Source organism: Anthonomus grandis, chromosome 2, assembly GCF_022605725.1.
Source record: "Anthonomus grandis grandis chromosome 2, icAntGran1.3, whole genome shotgun sequence".
Lineage (NCBI taxonomy): Eukaryota > Metazoa > Arthropoda > Insecta > Coleoptera > Curculionidae > Anthonomus > Anthonomus grandis.
Window position 1 is genome coordinate 40,948,462 of NC_065547.1, and position 8,529 is coordinate 40,956,990.

General features: G+C 29.0%; 1 protein-coding gene across 2 annotated transcripts in view; it reads right to left on the bottom strand.

Annotated features, from left to right (window-relative positions):
- Positions 1-8,285, bottom strand: part of LOC126748366 (serine protease gd-like) — a 35,191-nt gene extending 26,906 nt beyond the window's left edge. The window contains exon 1 of one of the 2 annotated variants that reach the window (XM_050457549.1): positions 7,962-8,285. The gene's annotated coding sequence lies outside the window, so the exon portion shown is untranslated. Of the gene's footprint in view, positions 1-2,334; positions 2,502-7,961 lie in introns of those variants that run through there. The other variant, XM_050457558.1, reaches the window with a different exon arrangement.
- Positions 8,286-8,529: the final 244 nt, after the last annotated feature.

The following is an 8,529-nucleotide window of genomic DNA, read 5'->3' on the forward strand; positions in this document are numbered from 1 at the left end:
TTTTCAGCAATAAAACACTTTTTGAATTTACTTTGACTATTTGTAATTAAAAGTGGAAATTTGTCCAATCATATTTCGGGACAGGAGCTTAGTGTAAATGTTAGATCATAGTAATTCCTGTAGTCCAAGCAAATTCAAGCATGGTACAATTAAAATTTTCGTGAAAACAAAAATTTAATTGAAAGTTTTTTTGATAGATAAGCAGAACTTAAGCACACATCCAAGAGCCCCTTTTCACAAAGAAAAAACAGACAGTTGATATTTGTAATACTGCATCAGCCCCAGAAAACCCTCCTATAAGAGATCCATGACTGGACCAGAGAAAAGTATACAATTCTCAAAACTGAAAAGCCTAACTGCTTTGAAAGTAATCTCAAGGCAGGGTGGTATAATTTCCTGTAGAGATCTACAACTGCTCGATATTGTAGCATTTTTGCTCTTCGTTAGGTGTGAATTAAAGCAATCGAAAATAGTCAACTAATTTTTTTACACACTTCACTACGAAAACTCTAACATTCGCAACTACTGGAGATATTTATTTTAACTGCATTTATTTACAACTATTCAAATCTCGCGCCAATATTCCGAACTTTGCTGATGCGGCTCCGTATATATTCGGCAGAATGTTGCTCTGGAAGATTCCTACTAACCTTCGAGACGTCATTCGGTGTGTCAACCAAGGATCATCTGGTTTATCGGTGTCTACAATATAGAAAATGTAGCCATTGCAATTCTATGAAATTTTGCACATTGGAGATGTTAGAGAGTGCTGAAGTCAGTATTTGCCGTGGCTTCCAATATTTCTCAAAAAGCCCAAAATATCACCCATGTTGATCAGAAACAATAGAGAGCCGAAAATGACTGGCTAAGTTTATCACACTTGTTCAATTTATTTATAAAGAAATTCATATACATTGCCACTATATGTTATCACTCACTTCATATTTATTACTACGAGCACATAAATAAGACTCATAAGAATATGGCATCAAATATTCTTTTGTCGTACTGGAAGCCAAATTAAATAATTAAAAGGACTTTGTTAATATTGAAAAGTAAAGCATTTATATTCATTTCGTACCAGTTTTAGATACAGTAATTTATTGGATCCTTAAGTGCATTGAAACCAGATGTTATCATAACCAGCAGATTATTGGTTTTTAAATATTTTGCAAATGTTTATGATATTATAGGCATAACGACTTGTGAAGACTTAAAATAAGGAATTAGTGATGCTACTCTCTGCGATATAGTCTAAGAGATTGATTGCAAAGTAGTTCCGCTTCAGAACAGTAGAAAACATGTAAGTTATTGGAAGATAATTTGGATGAAGAAAATTATAAAAGTTATGGAGTTATGGGGCTTTTACCTCTTATTTCACAAATATTAAATCATAGTTTTATTTTATATTATTTTATTCATGAATTGTTTTATTAAGTAATTTGTTTACCTTCCTTTAAATAGACGATATTTAGTAAGCAGTGTCAGCAAAAAATCACTATTATAAATAATTTTTTTTATTGTGTCAATGAAGACGGGTAAGTTAAGTGTGTGAGTCAAGTCAACTATAAAAGGAGTTTCTTGCGCTCATTCACTCACCATATAATTAATAACTTGTTGAGAAGGCTAATGAAATTTAGTGAATCTTAGTTATTTAAACATGACATATTCATTAAAATTAAAACTTTTTGATTTTTTAGAATGTGTTCAATAGAATTACTTGTAATGATTGCAATGTAATGTCCAGATGAGGTAAAAAAAGAGGTAATTGATAAAACGTCGGTAAGTATGTATGTAGTCGTATTGTAATAATCTTCATCATGATTTTTAACATCTACGAACCTTATTACTACTGCTGCGTATATTTTATTAATTACGAAATACTTGAATTTGTGATAGTATATTATATTACATCTTCTTCTCCCCACCGCTAGCCTCACCTTGTATTTATTGAATAAATAATTAAATTTACAAGACCGAATTCTTTATTGTTATTTCATATAAATATCCATGGTATGTTTTCAATTGATATTGTGTACAGAATTATTAATTTTTTCCAAGGATTGAAATATAGAATAATGATCTGCATGGTTTTTGTCTGTATGATTATTCGTTATATAATTTTTAATACTTAGCCTCTAGGTACAATTTTTTTAACTGTATAGAAAACAGTGTCATATTTATCTTTGAGTTATGTTATAAAATAGTCCAAGGATAATTAGAAACACATTTTTTCCAAATTTTTATTTCATTTGAATATGCCTTGGAACTCTATCGAATTATGTTTATTAGGACTTGAATAGCTTTAAAGTTTTAATAACTTAATTAACTCACCTCAAAACTTTGTAATTTTTGAATAAGGAACGTTAAAAGATATCAGAATCAGAACACCAAAATTAAAGAAAGGTCATAAAAATATGAAATATAGGAAAATTTACGTCTCGGTAAAAGGATTTTTCTTTAATTCTGTTGATATTTTGCCTAGGTGAAACAATAGGCGTCATCAGACTTGAAACAACATTTAACATGACACTTTAAACGTAGACGTATTTTCCAAGGGGACGTTCCCATATTACGTCACCACGACTAGAGATGGGGGTTAATCAATTGTTGACAGATAAGCCTGTAAAATTATTGACGTCAGCATTTTTAATTTAAAAAAATCTAATTTTATCTCAATTGATTTTTCAATTTGCCGCACTAGGCTGGCTATTTGGGAGTTAAATTTTCCGATAGAGAAATTCGTGAATGAGCATTTAAAACTTCATGAAAAAATTACAACGAATGGTAATATGAAGAGGATTTTGATGCAGTTGATCAAACAATTTACTGATTTATTTTAAGTACCAATGATAGAGGTACAAATGATTTCGAAAATAGTGTAGCGTATTAATTTTTTTTGTTATTTTCATAACGTAACAATTTAATATTGTATGAAAATAGTACTGATCGCGATATCTAGTGTATTGTCATTGGTCACATACGCCATGCTCAAGAATCAATTTTGTAGGTATTGGCATTTTCGTTTTGATGAAGTCCCTGTTATTTGAATACTTTGCTTTTTGGAATTAGATTGATTTCCCTACTCGCAGCAACTTAAATCTAAACCACAGTATCAAGGAACTATCTTATAATTTTTACAACAATGATTTATTTAAGTGAAAAATTAAACAACGAGCACTGACCAGTATTCACAGATTTTGGCCAGTTAAAGGTTCTTTCAACTGCACTTTAAATAAATACATCAAACTGGATGGCGCCCACAATTTAAAAGGTAAGCATCTCTAGAATAATTCATGCCACCAATTAGTGCTCTCCAGACTGATAAGCTACCGTTAGCATAAGTGCTATTCTAATTAAGATTTTCAACATCGGTTAATTTTTTATTAAAAAAACAGAAATTTAATAAAAAGTGGTTACAATAGTCCAAAAATTGATGACGTAATATGGGAACGACTCTCAATTCTTTATTATTCTTCTGGTTTCTTTGAAAGTATGGACTATTTTTTTAGAATATTAAATTAAAAAAGGTTTTTTTTAAGAAAATTGAAGTAAAGCCATGTAATGCCTAAATTATATAAAAATTTCGTAAATAACCAAAAATTACTTTACAATATCTTTTTATAACTGGTGTTCTTCCATAGTCTATCAAAAACTTTATTTTTCTTAAATACGGCCCTGGAGTAGTCTATTTTTTCAACACCTTTGGGATGAATAAGCACTATAGCATATAGAACTCTATGCAAACAATGTTTCTATTCAATTAATAATTAAGAAACTTAAATATCCAATTCTGCCTAATACAACATCTTCGTCATAAGTTTACCTCCGTTATTATGCAGTTGAGCTCATATCTGTGAATTTTTTTGAAACACTCTCCAAAACTCACTTTTTTATTTTTTTTATATATACTCTAGTATTAATAAGTTAGACAAAGATAACACATTTGGAGAAATTGGGAAATTGTATCTAAGACAGAGAAAATTTTATGTTCATATCCTCAAATGATCTAATGTCAGCTCCTCCTTATTGAGTCATTAACTATCTAAAAAACAACTTTTATTTTATTAAAATTGAATAGTTTATCATATGCTACTATATAATTTACCAAAATATTAAACATTTTAATGGCCCTATGTGAATATATACTTCAAGGAAATTGGATTTGGTCTATAGGGTTAAACATTACTTATTTAGGAAAAATTACCTTAAATATAAAAAATAATTATTTAAATAAAAATAGTAATATTAATAAAGTGGACGATTTAAAACTCTGGCGGATATTAAATATCAACTTGAGTAATAACTAGGAATTGTAGATAAATTCTCGATTGATATATAAGGATTTATTTTGGGATGGATAAGTGTCGAACATTAAACATTCGAAAAGATCTTTTATTTCAGCTATTTACGAATAAGGCAAGCACAAAGAATAGACCAACGAATAATGAAATAAGAAATAATATCCGACATATTTGACAAAAGGTTGAAAAAACTTCTGAAAACTGCACTCAATAGAAAAAACCTGTCTAAGGCTATTATAATACATATGCCTACTTAGTGCTGGGACATTAGCCATCTTAAAAAGAAAATCAGGACACTTAGCACAAAAATAACCACCTAAGGAGTGCTGTCGAAAGGACTGTGTTCTCAAGAAATAGGAGTGAAAGAGTTATAGACTTAACGGAAACATCTACTTCTAGAATCTGTTTTTACAGAAAGTCTGCTGAATAAAGTTGATGAATTCACCCTATTAGAGTTAAAAGAAAATGACATTTGACAACAACAACAGCTGAAAAAATACGAAGCTGGAAACAAACGCCTTACACGGATGACAAATTACCGAGATCATGCAAGAACATGTTGACCGCACGATAATAATAATAATAAAAATGTTTCGGGAAAAAGAATTAAAAGTTCTATTGTTTTTACAAGTCCAGACTACTTGCAACAAGCTACAGACTTAAAAACGACTGCAGGTACATGGAGTAAAATGGATACTGTCTAAAACAGAAGAAATTAAATACCAATAAGAAACTTGAAGTTACTTCAAAAACATAGAATGTGCGTATAAAGCCTACTTTACATGCTTTGGAATAAATAAGCTATGCTGTGCTTAAAAGTTGAATGGCGCCAGTACTTGAGTGGCTTTAAATGCCTACATAATAATTTTCAAGAATACAATGCCAAACACTTACAAAAAAAATACAATTACAAAGTTAATAGTTTAAAGGCGAGATTCAATGCACAAAAATTCAGATATCTAAATGCCTGTTCAAAGTTTATAATCAAGATTATAATGAAAATGATAATTTACTTAAATATTCTCAGAATTTTTGTAATAAAATGTAATAATTATGATTATTATACTGATAATGATCACGTCATTCATCAGGATATCGAAGATTTTCAAAGCATAAATAAGAATAATTATAACCCCGAAAATTCTATAAAAGAAGCCTCTCAAGACCAATCAAGCTGACTGAAATAGTAATATAATAATAATAAGTTAAAATTAATTATTTTAATATAAAACTTCTTATTGATACAGGTAGTAATAAATCAATTTTAAAACCATCAATTGCTGAAACTTTCTCTCCTGATTGTAAATATAATAGTAAAAATACTATTAAAACAGCCTTAGGTAGCCAAGAAACTCAATTCCAAGCTACAATACCAATTTTTAAAGAATATGGTATTCATAATGAAATAGATTTTATTTTATTTGATTTTCACGACTTTTATGACTTTAAGAAATTCCAAAAATAGCTTGCAATGATTCGAAGCTATCAAAAACTGATTTTAATGAGGTTTTCGACCTACTGAACCGACATATATTAATGTGTAAAGAGATAGGGAATAATGGTTATTTCTTCTAATAGTATTTTCTTGTCCTATAATGATCGAATATCTACAGGTGTTATTTATTATACTTGTATTGGCAACAGGCCTACAAGAGTCTCACTAATTTTTATTTTATTAATTATTACTCACACCTTACAGGGATTACTTATCTTTTACTTAATTATCATTTTAATATATTTCAGTGATCAATTATAATAGGGATATTTGTTTATAAATCGGTATAAACTTTTGTAATAAACAAATAGTAAAAAATAACCCATTTGAATGTTTAAAGTGAATAAGAAAATTTAAAATAGAAACATATCCAAATAGACAAAACCAAAAACAAAACAAAAGTAAAAACTCCAAGTCACAATCTTATTAAATAAAATTAAATAATTTAATGGACCGTGACTTGGAGCTTTCAGAATTGTTTTGTTTTAAATATAAAATGACTATAATAAGCACCTGGAATAAAATTGACAATTACTCCTTCCAGGTATTTGGAAGATAAGAAGAGGCGAGAAGGAGACACAAGTAAGACGTTTATAAAAGCCTGTCATAAATACACTTAATAAATTTATGCTTTTTTAAATATCTTAGATGTTTTGTAAAAAAATTAAAAGCAGAAAATGAAGTTTTGTACCAAATTACTTTATTTTTACAACCATTTTAACAAAGAAACCATAATGAACCTTCATTGGGATATTTTCATTTTAAATTGGGGTTTTTCCATTGGAACACATTTGAATTAAATTATTATGACATTTTATGGTAATTAGTGAACCCAAAGGCTATAAATATCAAAATAAGAAAACAGGTACAAGTTTCCAGTTTATTCGATTTGGGTCAACTTATAGGCTTAACTTATATATTCTTGTTATTTATTTAGTTTTTATATTTATCACTTTATGGCATTATATTTGAAAAAATTACTTCAAAAGTCAAAGGTGATAAGAAATTGTCAAATAATCTTGAAGTAAGAAATGCTAGGAATTAACTAAAGTGACTTTAAAGCAATGGAATAAAATTAAAAATTACTTGAAATTTCATGGACACAAGTCCAGTCTCCAGAAGATATAAATGGCTTCAAATATTAAAAATAATAAACTCGAAATAACTTTAAATGCCTGCAACAAAATATTAATGAATTACTCCTAATATCTAAACGTTTAACATAAACTTAAGAAGTTTGCGAATAATGTAGAAGACGTAATAAATGGCTTCGCCTATTAGTATTAAACTCTCTATTAAATGCTCAAAACATCAAGATCGCCAAATACATAACACTATATATAAGGCGATTGGGGAAAAAATGTTGTCCGAGGCACATCAATCTGAGTCAACAATCGATTTAAAAAAAAATGAATATCTTAGGATGATTATTTAAGATTTTAATTTTTTTTTTAATTTGCATTTGATGTATCGAATAAAGTTAAAAGAAGAAAAATTAAATTGTAAGCGCCTGAAATAATTTTCAACTATTAATTTGTTTTTTTTTAGAGGAATTCTTGCTATCAATAATTTTGAAATAACAGGAGGCAGTAATTTAAAAAAAAACGAATTGTTGCTGTATTTACTGCAGTGTTCCACATCTCATTAAAATCAAATTAAGGCGTTGTAAAAAAATGCTTTTGTGACATATTTGCCTTGTTTCACGTCCGTATCAAACAAATTATGAGCTGCCATGGCTAAACGTTTTCAATTATATTTTTCTCAACCTAATTAAATGTTAGGGTGTAGAGGGGACCCAAAGGTAATAAAAATTAAAATAAAAAGAATAGGCAATTATGCTACAAAACAACTTTATTTTGCTATAGAAGTCTAAAATAGTTTCCCAAATCATAAGATGAGGCTCAAATTATAACCAAATATCGGTAATAAATAAAATCAAAATCTATTTGAACATATATATTTAATTCTTTACTGTTTATCAATTTATAAGGTTTGCTTGTGGTGAGTTACCCCAAAAATATGTTTATCTAGATTTAATCTCGTATTATGAATTTTACAATTTTTATCCTGTCTCCCATACATAAAAATAGTCTCTGATTACATTAACTTAATTGCTATTCTTATGCTTACTTTTGATTTTAATATTTAAAAAACATACTTACCATTGCTTTAAAAGATAAGCGCACATCCATTTATCCATGTAAACAAACTATAAATTTTACACTAATAAACTGGTTTTCACTCACTGCAAGCGGTCCAAGTTCAATTTTTTTTGTATTGTCGTTCGATATTCAAATATTAATTATAGTACCATCATCAATAAGTTCTATGTCGTAATATTTGAATTAAACTCGAAAAGCCTTGACCGGACGCGAGGTTCTCTTACAAAGTTAATACTGGCCGGTATCAACGGCTCCTCGCCTCTTTATTTATTTGCTTATTTTGCTGGTAGGTACCTACTGTGAAAAAAAAAACAGTCAAATAACCGAGGCAGATTTGGGTATGGTACCTTTGTCACACTGTAGAATACCAGTGGTGTCGGTTTATACATATACAGGTGAATCATATGATGTGGTTGAGAAGCAATGATTGGAGGAATTTAAATGGATTTATTTTCATTTTATAACTGTAGTGATTGAGAAAAATGCATTTTAGTGGGAATCCCGGGACATGTTGGAATGGAAGAGATATTAAAGGTGCGGCCTCGGGAGTGGCATAAGTTATGACTGA